Below are 13,760 nucleotides of genomic sequence, written 5' to 3' on the forward strand. Positions count from 1 at the left end.
GGAAAACGGAATTATGAGATATGGACTAATATTATTTATTTGGATATAAATAATACATATATTATTGAGTCTAAATAATTAAGTGATCGATTGGCAAAAATGAGCAAAAGAAAAGTTAGAAATTGATGCGCTTTGAATCAATAACTTAAAGGACCTAAAGAGAACCTTTGCCAATCTATATATATTCATTTCATAGGAAATACTATCAGCAAAACATGAATTCCCAGCAAAGGAATAGCAGAAAATTCGTCATCTTCATCACCTCTTTTAAAGAAAACTTCAAATGGCCATGGGTGATTCGTTTTTCATCTGAATTTCGTGATTCTTGCGGCAACGGAACGAGGAGGACGATATCTACTGATCTATGGCATCAAATCAAGGTGAGGGAATTCATTTTAAAGGTTGTTTTGGTTGATTTTGGTGTTAATGGTTAGAGGTTGATTGTTTGAGTTCAAATTGATATTTTATGCCATGAATTAATGAGTTATAAGCTAAGTTTGGTATGGTGAGTTGTGAGAGTTGATGCCTAGCTGGTTGTGTATGTTGATACATGTTGTAGGGGCTGTTTGGAAGGTGGAAGAGCCAACCTATCGCTGGTTTCACGACCAGCGAAGCTTGCGCCATGCTAGGCGTAGCACGGCAGCGAGCAAGGCCTGAACAGGCCTGGTGTGACGCACCAGGGCTGTTCATGGCAGCCCCTCCCCTTGCTGAACAGGGGAGGGCACGGTGGTAAGTATAGTGGGCTGATTCCACCCTTCGTTGGTGTTCAAATAAGTTAAGTTTTACGTCATGCACGAAGTTATGGAATTAGTAAACGAGTGTGACGTGAAAACAGATTTTGGTATGAAAATAGAATGAAAATGTTAGTGATTTAGGTTGATGAAAATTTCATGATTAGAGGCTGAATTATATGGTGTAGGATTGAGTTTTAAGGTTGTTTTAATCGACCAAAACGTTAAAGAGATAACTTAATAAATTGGACGTTTTGCAAGAATTTGCGCTGCGAAACAGCCATGTTGCGAGAGCAATATCTTGAGCTATATAGCCCCAAATTAAGTTCCGTTTATTGGTACGGAAACTTAAGGATGTCGTCTATAAATGTCTAAGTTTAAGTTTCTGCTAGTTTGGCCTCGAAATGGCTCAAATAATTCAGAATATTATGTTGCGTATAGCAGCTCTGAAATTTGGACAGCCCCAAGTTATTAACTTTAGAGCCAAATTCCGAAACCTTCGGGTACTTATCTCAGTCCGAGACCTAAATGAAAGTTGTAGACGACGTTCTGAATATTAAGAATGTCAATTTTATTTAGTGGTCGGACTGTTTTAAGTAAACGGTTTCAATAGCCGAAGTTGGCTAGAAATCTAGTTTTGGATTAATTAATTATAGTTAGATTGTAATTAATTCGAGTTATTATCGAAATTGTGTAGACTTGACGAGACGACTACCAATGGAACCCGAAACTTACGGAACACGAGATCGCTAGGTATTATCGAAGATTATGGATAGCAAGCGGTGAGTATATTTTACTCACTCTTATTATCGTATTAAAAATTATTTTATATATACTATATATTATTATTATTAAATGCATCGCCTTAGTTATTTGAGTTGAATTGTTTGATTTGGATTGTTGGTATATGATTGAATTATATTCAATTTGTTTGTTTATGTAGTGAACTACATTGTATTGGATTGACTTGTTTGATATATGAATTGTATTACTTTGCTTATGACTTGTCAATTATTTGCCAATGTGAGTTTGTATATGATCCGAAGAAACGAGCTACCTATTGGGCGTCAATAGGCCGTGTGATCACCGGTGTTTATGAAAGTCTAGATATTCGTACATAGATACGTTGATATGAGCTCATTAAATGTTGATCATATTTATAATTATGAAATGGAATATGTTTGGGTATTGGAAAGGAGGATTATAATTGTGGCAGATACGAGGTAACTCGGTCGAACTATCTCGGGACCCGTATCTGTTGGGTAACTCGGTCGAACTATCTCGGAACCCACAACTTGGGATTAAGCAGTGGCATGAGTAACTCGGTCGAACTATCTCGGGACTATGCCACGTGGTAGCGGTAACTCGGTCGAACTATCTCGGGACCGTACCACTTGGATTAAAATGATTTGATTCGAATATGTTACGGATTAGGAGAGGTTAAGGAGTTTAAGATTAAGGTTTCGTTCGGATCAAATACTTGTATTTAGTGAATTGTTTGCAATTGCTGTGATTGTATATGTTGGAATTGTTTAAAAATATGATTGTATAAATATTTTAAAAATGTTTTTAAAATGCGGTGCTTATTTTGATAATATGGTAAGTAAAGTATAACTCACTCAGCTTAATAGCTGACCCCCCAATAGTGTGTTTTTCAGGTACCTAGATTCTATACGTGGCTAGAAGTCCTTCTTTGACCAGAGGTTCCTTTGGGCTATGTACAGTCCCGACTTTCGTAGTTGCTGCAGTAGTGTGAGTCTGACCGGTGTCGTGGCCTAGCATATTAACATGTTTTTATGATGTCTATAGTTGTTGTCATTAAATATACGCTTTGTTGGCTACGATTATTGTATTTGTTCCACGGAGGTAGATACCCGTGAAGTGACTTTGACACTAGTAGTTTATGCCGGACTAGTACGTACCTGATACGGAAACGATAAGTCCGAGCAAGTTGTAAGACTTTACTAGTGTATATAAATGTATCTTTGTTTTGTTAAATGCTTCCGTTTATAAGGTCAAGGTTTATATGATAATTGCGAAAAGGTTTTAGTGAATTTCAGGCTTGCTACGGGTTTCGGAACTACAATTCCCATTCCCTAGCGCCGGTCGCGGCCTTCGATTTTGGGTCGTGACAGGAAATTATATGTGCCACGGTGTTTTTAGAAAATAATTCCAAAATTACGTGGTCAACAATTTCTTTGCGCACAAAGTTGAGAAAATTGGACTTAATACGGAACTAGTAAAACTAATCTCATTGGGCACGCATATTACTTTTTCTTTTACAATCAAAAGTTAACCACGTGATTAATTTATTTCTTTTTGATGAAACATGTGGTTAACTTATTAATTTTACAAAATTATATATATAGCTGATTTAGTTTTTCGAAGAATAACTGATTATTGTTAATTTGTCTTCTCTCATTTTAATTTCTTTCTCTTATTTTCTCTTTTATTTTTTCAAAATAAAATTCTTTCTTCAATGACTAAGAAAAGCACATATGTATGTTATCGTTCGATTTCATATTAAATTTTTGACTATTTGATTAGGGTACTCTTATCTATTTCTAAGATTAAAACTATATCATTTTTGTTAAAACTATTTAAATTTGGCCAATAATAGAAAAAATATGCATATATAAATTGTTGATATCAATTTTAAAAAAATATTTTTAATAATTATTAAATTTTTTACAAATTTATATAACTTTCATTGAAATAAATAAATATATTTTAGTGTAAATTCATAATTTATGTATATAGACTAATATTTTTAATATATATATATATATATATATTATTTTGGTTCTTCGGTTATAAGTTCAGTACTTTGGTTTGGTACGGTTCTCGATACGATTATTTATCTAAGATTCAGAACCGTAGTGTTCTAATCTACACTACCTAATTTCTTTTCTCGATTTAGAACCTAATATCACTGCTTCTTTTTCAACTAGATTCACTTCAGCTATTTCTTCTTTTTCAATTACCTAATTCATTTTCGCTTCGTTTCGAAGTTGAACGCCATGAATGCTATCCCAGATTTTACTAGTGGCGGGGTAAATTGTGTACAACAGGTTGTTCATGAACATGGGAGAAATTACCAGAGATTTAAATTTGTCACTTTATAAAATTAAATATTTTGTATATTATCTATATATTTGTTATATATTGTCTATATATTTTTAATATACAGCATGTATATTACATTGATTTGATATATTTTTTGTATATTTTTTTATACCATAATATACAAACAATGTAGACTATTTATTTGTTGGGAATAATATATTTAATTTAGTTCTGAATATTTGTTTGCCTTTTTAGAAAATGTTTCACTATTCTTTTTATGTAAACATATTGTTCTTTATTATGGAGTTTTTAGTTCTTGTATTTTTTACAAGTGCTCATTTTATGTACATAAAGTATAACATAAAGTATAAATAAAATATATATAAATTATCCATAGAGGATAGACAAAACATACATAAAATGTATATCTGGTATTGCTAGTATACATATTTTATACAAAAAGTATACAAACACAATGTAACCAGAAATTTAAAAACTAAAAGGCATGTGTATTTTATTAGGAAATAATTAATATATTTTGAGTATTTTTATTGTATACTTTGTGTACACTTTATAGAAAAAAGTAACAATATTTTATTGATGAATATTTAAATAATTTCATGCCAGATTTAAGGAAATAAGACGAATACAAAGATAAGATTAAATCATTTACAACTATAAAAAAAGTGTACATATTCATCTTTAAGTAATAAAAATAACTTACTTTTAAAAGAAAAAAATTGGTTAAGAAAAAAGAAGTTGAAATATAAAATACATACACAATCTTAAAAAATAAAAATAAAAATAAAAATAAATAAGAGGATCTTTAAAAATTGGATAACCAATTTTAAAAATAAAAATATATGTAACACAATTTTAAAGTTGGTATAAGACGGTTGACAGCGGAGGAAAGATGACGGAAGAAAAAATGGCGAAGAAAAAATGGCAATGAAGAAAGATGGCGTAGTAAAAATGGCGGTGAAGAAAAGATGCGGAGGAAAAATGGCAGTGAAAATGGTGGGGGAGAAAGGAAAAGAGAAAATTGGCTATAAGAGGGAAAGAGAGAGGAATGGTGATGAGAGAGAGTGAAAGAGAGAAAATTTAAAATTCAAAAAGAAAGGAATGAGTGAAGATGAGTGTTGGAGTGTGTGAGAAGTCTATCTTAATTGTATAAGGTTCAATGAATTGCTTGCTATGCGCGTTGGGATACGTGCTAAATGCAAAAGGTTTATAATTTCCGTGTCAATACAAATTGTTTTTGGTTAAAAAAGTGTTGTTACCAATAAAAAAGTCAAATGCGTATATTTCTAATTATTTTGTAAATAATGGATAATTTTCAACAAAGCCCAAATTACTAGTCATACTTTCAAAATTGAAAAATACAAACCCCAATATTTTTTTTGCAAAATTATACTTTATTAATTATAAATATACAATAATCATTATATAAAAAATGTAGTTAGATAAAAGTTATGGCTCTCCTACAAATAAATTCTTTCCAAATAAATTAAGATTTTTCCAAATGAAATCAATTAATATCTTTTCAAAATAAAACCAATTAAAGATCTTTTCAAATAAAATCAATTAAAAAATTTCAAAATCAAATTTAAATAAAATCAAGGGTAATATTTGGTAAACGTTTATCTTTATATATAATTAAAGCTGATTATATTCAATATTCGAAAAAATACGATTTGGTTAACCAATAGTATACTAACAGGTTACTAACGGTAGATTTAAAACAAATTTTATTTAAAATGCGCTATTCAGGTTTACTAAAAAATTATTCATGATATACTAAATAATACTTAGCTATAGGTTTGTCAATGATTAACCTAACGTATACTAACAGTGTACTAAAAACAAGGTTATTGATGTACCATTAATACACCATTAGTTAACTAGCAACAAAAATAAAATTCAACAAAAGTTTACTAACGATTTTATTAATAATATATTAAAAATAAAATTTATTAACGATTTTATTAATAATATATTAAAAATAAAATTGATTACAAGTTAACCAACGATTTACCCAATGTTTACCATTAGTTACCCAACACCCAACATTACAATTCTCATAGGCATTTCTTCAAACACCTAGAGTGCAGGCGAACATTGATTCTGTATATACATCCACGACAATCCACCACCAACCTCCACAATAAACCCAACGAAACTCAAGAATCCAGCCACATCAAAGAACAAAACAAAGCCTGCTATAGAAGAGAACAGCCGCAACTAGAGGAAAAAGGGAGCGTCAACTTCGAACGGCGCAACGCAACAGAAGCGGCAGAGCGGTGGAATGGAGCGGAAGCAAAAACGAGACGGAGAGCGGCTACTGCGTTTGACAGCGACACAAAAGAAAGATCGAAAATGTCAATAGCAATAGTGAAGACGACGACGGCGTGAGCGAGTGAGATTCAAGTTCAGAGAAGAGGACGGGAAGAGAAGACGAAAAGAGGCGGCGCCGGGATGAGAAAAAGAGAAGAGGCGGCAAGTTAATTAGGTTTCTTAAATGAAATTAGGTTTTGCTGCTTTAAAGGAATTTATTGGAGTAAGAAATATTTTTGAAAAAGCAAAAACGGCAGAAATCTAATAAAAAGAAGTCAAAACGTATTTGTCAAAAGTGAAACCTAGGCCCGTATCTTTGAGATTAAAATGATATATTGTAGTATATTGTCTAATTAACTATAACATAATCAGCCCCGAATCTTATATGAATGCCTTGTTTGGTTAACTGGTTGGAGCTACAATAAATACTAATAAAAAATTAAAATATTTTCAAAAATACAACGTCAAAGTATATTTTAAAAAAATACAATTTTTGTTTTTGCAAAAATAGCTTTGTTATTCTCAAAAATATTATTTTTAATCTCAAAAATATAATTTTGGTTAACCAGCAGTATACTAACAGGTTACCAAAAGTATACTAGAAAATAATTTATCTATACTATATATAAAAGCACGGATGGGGGGGGGGACAGACACATTTACGTTAATGTCCTTTTCATTTATAAAATTTAAAAAACTATTAAGATAATCATTAAAATTAGAATACTAACTAAACAAATTACTATATTAAAATAAGTTAGAGTACTAAACAAAATAAACTACTATGTTAGATAATTGTATAGAGTACTAATTAAAATAGACTACTTTGACTATTTAATGATTACTGATGGAGTCTGCCTTCTGAACCGGTGAGTAAGACCTGCAAAATAAGGTAGAAGCTAACCGGACGGTGGTTGTCCGATTAACTCTCCGATGCTAAAGTCAGTTTAGAGCTTTGAGCAGCGTTTTGTGTATATGAATGTAATTGTGATTCTAGGCATACCTCGTGCTCCTTTTATAGTAGTCGAATATACCTAGTAGAGTTGTATTAGGCAGGTGAATCCTACTTTGTAGGGATTCAGCGATATCGTAGGGATTCTCCTGATTTGTCTTGATCTACCTTAATCTGATAAGAATCCTATTTATGAACGTCTTCCTAAATAGTCTTATCTTCCTAAAGTAGAGCTTATCCTTCCATATATAGTGTTTGTGTCCGAATAGGACAATACTTCCATTCTTAGTCGATTACCCGAATCTCGGTCCTAACGCGCTTTGGGCGGATCATGTGGGATTCGGTCTTTATTGACATATCTCCGAATCTCTAAGGATTCGGTCTTTATTAGCATATCACCGAATCTTAAGGGATTCGGCGTCTCCTCCATATCTTCGGATCTTCAGGAGGAGTCCGGTATCATCTGAGAGTGGATCTCCTGTGACTTGGCTCCATTATATTTACAATAGGATTCGGTATCCATCATTAGCCCCCCCGCAAGTGAGCTGAAGTAGTTTGGCATTTATGCCTTAGTGGATTTTAGCTCTTTTGGAGCTGAGTCCCCTTATACGGGCGAGTCGTTTTGTATTCCGGGCGAGTCGTTTCATATGTCAGTGGGTGACGTTTCTTCTTTAGTAAGGTTCTGTGTTGCCACGTGTCAACATTTAGTGATCTAACGATTAATGATTTATTTAAAACTCTTCATATTTAATCTCTTTGCATTTCTTCTTTTCCCTCTCACTTGCTTTTCGAATTTGTTCTTATTTCTGCGACTATTTCTTCTTCGTTCTTTGTATGATCATTTGGTTCCTCGTGACTTGTTTTACCCAGTTCTTCAGGTATGTTCTCTTTTTGTTACTTGGATGTTAAATATGGTTTTCTTACTTGTATGTGTTCTTCACGATCATAGTTCTGGAAATTCCTTTTCTGTTCTTGGTGTTCTTCAATGTGTTCTTCGATATATTTCTTGTTTGATCTTTATTTTGTATTTATGTTTGTGATTTCCTGTTCTAGGATGCCTCTTAGTCGAGTGGAAGATGCATGCGCTACTATGGCTTTTACCAGATCAAAGCTTCGTAGGAGTGAAGTCTTAGATATCTATTTTAAGTATAGCTTTCCTTTCGATTATAGGGTAATATTACCTGGTGCCGATATGGCTGCCTCCGATTCTCCGGGTTCTTCTTGTAGGGCGGTTCTTTTCGAGGAGCAGTTTGCTGCTGGTCTTAGGTTTCCTTTAGACTCGTTTTTAGTAGAAGTGTGCAGGGATTTAAAGGTTGCTCTGGGACAACTTTATCCCGGTACGATTAAAGTAGTGCTCGCCTTTTCGGAGGCGTGTAGGCTTCGGGGTTGTGCCCCTTCTCTTAACGTGTTGTATTATTTCGTAGATTTTAGGAAGTGCGATGGTTGCTTCGTTTTCTCCCTTGGCAGAGAAGGGCGATCTCGTATTTATCTTCCTTGCCTAACCGGTCGCTGGCGGAGGCGTTTCTTTATTGTTTATCATAAATTTGCTTTTCTTCATTTTTCGGACGGTTTTTCTTCCCACCCAGTTCAGAGTTGTCCGTCTCCTTTAAGTTTATCTGAGTCAACACTTGCTTTCGACATATCTTTCTATGGTGCTATTCAGCGTCCTGTTCTAGATGTCTTGGTTAATAGTCATCTTCGGCATCGATGGTTTCCTTTGGAGGATCCTCCTCGAGGCTTGGCAGATCTTTGCTACTCCTTTATTCAAGGTATATTAATTTGCTTAAGTTGTTTTTGATGTTTCTTTTGTAGGATGTCTTCTTCTTCTGACGATTTTCTTTCCGGATTTCAAGTAGATTTGGACGTTCCGATGGGCGGTCCTGACGCTCACATCGCCAACATTATTCCTGACGACGTTGATGTGGATGTAGTTCCTGCTGATGTTCCCATCGCTCCCGTCGAGGTAGCGTTGCCTGCGGGTGATGAGGTTATCGTTGTAGATGATGATGACTCGGCTGATCCATTAGGTGACGAGGCGGTTCCATCGCTACCTCCCCCTCTAGCATCATTTACTGTCTCAGGGGGAGTTGGGGATGTGAATTCAGACGGGCTGGCTGTTGCTGATTCGGGAGAGATTTCCTTGGGTCGAAACCTGGATTCTCCGTCTAGGAAGAGACGTCGAGTTGGTGATGGTTCTCCATCGAGGGAGAGTCTTCTTGGAAGCTCTTCTTCTGCCCCGGATTTGGTGCAGTGGGTCGAAGGTCAGGATCCCGCTAGTTTGCTGAATCCTAGAGTGTTGGCGGAATATATCCGAACTTTGGCGATTCCTGATGATGTCACGTGGTTTTGTTCTAGGCCGGGTCAGGAGCTTTCCGATCTGGCTTGTTTTCATGGTTTCTCTGTAAGTGTTTTCTTTCTTGAATATAATATTTTTTTTTTATTCTGTTGTTTCCTTACTTATCTGTTTTTGGTGTTTGTAGGCTCTTCAATCTGTTCTGGTATTGAACGACCACCGACAGTGTGCCGAGGAGGAGGTCGAGCGTCTGTCTTCTCTTTTGACAACTTCCGAGTCTGAAAGGGCAAAATTGAAGGCATCTTTGGAAGAGCATGATTCCCTTTTGGCGCAACTTAAGGCGCAGGATGCGATTAACGATCGCCAAGTTAAAGTGATCGAGAAGAAAACCGATGATTTGACTCAAGAGATTGAGGAGCTTATTCGAATCAATTCCCTTGTTGGTGGGGAGAGGGATAAGCTAAGGTCGGAGGTTGAAGGTCTTCACATCCGTTTACTGGATACGAAAGCTTTTTATTCTGCTCTGATAAGCGAGTATCGCCTTGCGATTGGGAGGAAACTCCTGGAGCAGAATCCTAATACTGATCTTTCTGGAGTTAATGGGTTGGATCCCCAGGCCATCGCTCGTGACCTTCTTGCCAAGATATCTAAGGACTATGTCCAGTAGTTTTTCTTTTGATTGTATTTGTTAATGTACGAATTTTGTTTTTTGTAATTCGCAATTTATGAATATATTTTCTTCGTGTTTCTTTGAAAGTGCGCTTTCGCCTTATATCCATTTTTTGTTTATGTACTTGTCTTGCCTCGAGGGTTATTCTAAACCCTGTTCTTGGCGTTGTTTTTTTATTGAGTTAATCTAAACTCTTTTATTTTTGTTTTTATTTCGAGTTAATCTAAACTCTTTATCTTTGTGTTTTGAGTTAATCTAAACTTTTTTTTGGCGATTTGCCTTTTCTGAGTTAATTTAAACTCGTTTTCTTGGTTATCCGCCTTTTGTGGCGATTTGCCTTGTTTGGCGATTTTGTCTTGAGTTAATTTAAACTCATTTTCTTGGCTATCAGCCTTTTCGTGTTGATTCGCCCTGTTTGGTGATTTTTCCTTTCTTGAGTTTGATCTTTAACTTATTTTTTCATCTTTCACCTTTGATTTAATCGTTCGTGGTTGTTCTTGGTTTTTATTTCTTTATTGGTTCGTCTGGCTAATCATATAGTAGGAAAATTGAACTTTTATTGATAAAAAGACGGCATACAAAATATTAAAGATAGATTTGACGCCATCTGGTAAGACATAAAGTCGTTACCGACGATGGGTCATTTTCTTTTCCTATTCTTCCTTCTTTTCGTTCTTGTTCTCTTGGAGGTCCACTACTGACTCGTCATAGCATTTCTTGGCTATTCCTTGGTCTCCTCTCAGCGTCACTACTCCTTTTTCAGTTGGTATTTTCATTGCCAACGCTCTTATGCTAGTTACTGCCGCCGAATCATGGAGGAAAGGTCTTCCTAGGATGGCGTTGTATGTTAATTCCATGTCTACTATGTTAAATAGTGACATGACTTTCTTGTTGATTCCTCTTTCTGGGCCGATTATTACTTCCAAGGTGACTGCTCCCAGTGGAGTGATGGAAGGTCCACCGAGTCCTGATAGCGGAATTGGGACTCGGCGTAGCCTTGACGCCGTTCCTCCAAGCATTTTGTATGCTGCGTTTGTCATAAGGTTTACCGCGCTTCCTTCGTCGATTAGGATTCGCTCCATGTTCCAATTTTCAATGATAGTAGTTACTACCAAAGCATCGTTGTGGGGTGCTTTGACGTATTCATAGTCTTCTACATCAAAGATCACCGGTGGCATGTGAGTTTCTCTTATGTTCATCACTTCTTTCCTCTGCTTTCTCCTGATCGTGGAGCTGCTATGTCCTCCTCCATTAATCATGTGAATGGTTCCCAGTATTTTGGATGGGCGCTCGTCTTCTTTCTCTTTTGGCTTGTCTTCTCTGCTTCTTTTTTCTCCTTTGTCATTGCTCTTCTCTTTTCGGGCCACAAATTTCCTCAGCTCGCCTGTGTCGATCATCCTTTCGATCTCGACCTTTAAGTCTCTGCAGCTATCCGTTTCATGTCCGTAATCGTCGTGAAATTTGCAGTATTTTCTGGTGTCTCTTATCTCTGCTTTCATCTTTGGTGGCCATACCACGTTTTTGACATTTTCTTTGATCCACATGAGGACATTAGTTCGGCTGGTGTTTAGCGGAGTGAAGTTATTCTCGTCATCTCTGGGATCATATCTCGATTCATATCTTGTCTGGGGGGCGAATCGTCTGTTCTCCTCTGGCCTTCCTCTCCTGTCATCAGGTTTGGACTTGGTCTTTTCTCTGGATCTCTCTTTTGACTCTTTTCCTTTTGCTTCCTTTCCACGGATCGCCCTTCGCCCTTCGTCTAACTCGAAGTATTTCTAGGCTATGCCCATTAAGTTCGAGAAAGTCGTGGGCTTATTGACTAGTAGCTTGTCCACCAGTTTTCCGAATCGCGTCCCTTCTCGCAATGCTTCTGTCGCCATGTCGACGTTCAGGTTGTCAATCTTCATAGCTTGCTTGTTGAATCGTTCGATGTAGCTTCGCAGGGTTTCTCCTTCTTCTTGGATGCAGGATCTTAGGATGCTAGTAGTGGTTTTTGCTGGGATGTTTGTGAGATATCTATTAAGGAACTCTGTTGAAAGCGAAGCAAAGCTTTTGATCGAGCCTGGTTTTAATTTGTTATACCATCTCTGGGCCGTGCCCGTGAGTGTGGTAGGGAAAACCCTGCAGAGAATGGCGTCTGATACGCTGAGTAGCCCCATGGTCGCTGTGAATCTAGAAGTATGGTCTCGGGGGTCTCCTTCCCCATTGAAAGTTGGCAGGATCGGTAGCTTCATGCTGTGTGGGATGGTTTCCTCCATGATCTCGGGCGAGAGGGGGGATCCTTTCAACCTGAGATCGTCTATATCCAACTCTTCAGATTTTAGTTTTTTGAGTGCTTTGGCGATCTTCTCTTCCAAATCTTCTTCTACTACATATGTGGTCTTGCTTTTTTGGGGTGTTTCTGACGATTCGCCCTCTCCTTCTTGGTGTTTTTTCTTAGTTTGCTCTTTCCCTGCATCTCTTTCCTGTCGCTTGCTCTTTGGCGGGGCGTCTTCTTTTTCCTTCTCCCTTCGTTCGTCTCTTTTTGAATTCAAACCACTCCGGGCGTCCTCCTGGTTGTGCTCATTTCTGGGTGTCTCTGGTGATTCCTCGTTAGATTTGTCTCTGTTCAGACTTTCCTCGTCGCTTGTTCTATTTCCTCGCTGGTTTCTTGCTTCGTTTCTTTCTCCATTCCCTCTGGTTCGGGGTTCCTTGCTCTTATTGTTTTCAGCTCTTGTCTCTCGACGGCTTGGGTTTGCGTTTTCTGTTCTTCCTCTTCTTCTGGGAGCTGTAGGGCTGAAATTTTTCCTTAGGATTTTCATGGTTTCTTCGTGCCTATCGTTCGTTCTTTTGGCTTCGCTAGCCAATCTGTCTAGATTTTCCTGTACTGATTCTAGTACCTTTTTCAGCATTTCGTTGTACGAATATTGTGCTGCTACATTTGGTGCTTGTTGTTCTTTAGTGGCCAGATTGAAAGCAATTGGGTTGCTTCCCCTCATCGGATTAGTTTGGTATTGAGGTGTTGAAAAAGAGGGCCCTCCGGTATTGCTTTTTTCCCCGGAGTTGTGAAGCCCGTCTTCCGTCACGTTGATTATCTCCGGAGTGTTTTTTGGGTCCATTGGTTGTTTGTCTTTCAGGTTCACTCTTTTAGAAGTCATCTTCTTCAATGAGATTTGTTTTTGAGTTCAGAAAAGCTCCTTCTATTTGAAGTTTAGTTAAGCTTTTCCCACAGACGGCGCCAATTGATGGAGTCTGCCTTCTGAACCGGTGAGTAAGACCTGCAAAACAAGGTAGAAGCTAACCGGACGGTGGTTGTCCGATTAACTCTCCGATGCTAAAGTCAGTTTAGAGCTTTGAGCAGCATTTTGTGTATATGAATGTAATTGTGATTCTAGGCATACCTCGTGCTCCTTTTATATTAGTCGAATATACCTAGTAGAGTTGTATTAGGCAGGTGAATCCTACTTTGTAGGGATTCGGCGATATCGTAGGGATTCTCCTGATTTGTCTTGATCTACCTTAATCTGATAAGAATCCTATTTAGGAACGTCTTCCTAAATAGTCTTATCTTCCTAAAGTAGAGCTTATCCTTCCATATATAGTGTTTGTGTCCGAATAGGACAATACTTCCATTCTTAGTCGATTACCCGAATCCCGGTCCTAACGCGCTTTGGGCGGATCATGTGGGATTCGGTCTTTATTGACATATCTCCGAATCTCTAAGGATTCGGTCTT

At 36.9% G+C, this 13,760-nt stretch overlaps 1 long non-coding RNA gene across 1 annotated transcript; it reads left to right on the plus strand.

The window, feature by feature from the left end:
- Positions 1-200: 200 nt before the first annotated feature.
- Positions 201-2,744, plus strand: LOC126656293 (uncharacterized). Its single transcript, XR_007633192.2, has 3 exons — positions 201-380; positions 1,429-1,513; positions 2,378-2,744. It is a non-coding gene; the product is annotated as an uncharacterized LOC126656293 (long non-coding RNA).
- Positions 2,745-13,760: the final 11,016 nt, after the last annotated feature.

The sequence above is a fragment of the Mercurialis annua genome, linkage group LG7, assembly GCF_937616625.2.
Source record: "Mercurialis annua linkage group LG7, ddMerAnnu1.2, whole genome shotgun sequence".
Lineage (NCBI taxonomy): Eukaryota > Viridiplantae > Streptophyta > Magnoliopsida > Malpighiales > Euphorbiaceae > Mercurialis > Mercurialis annua.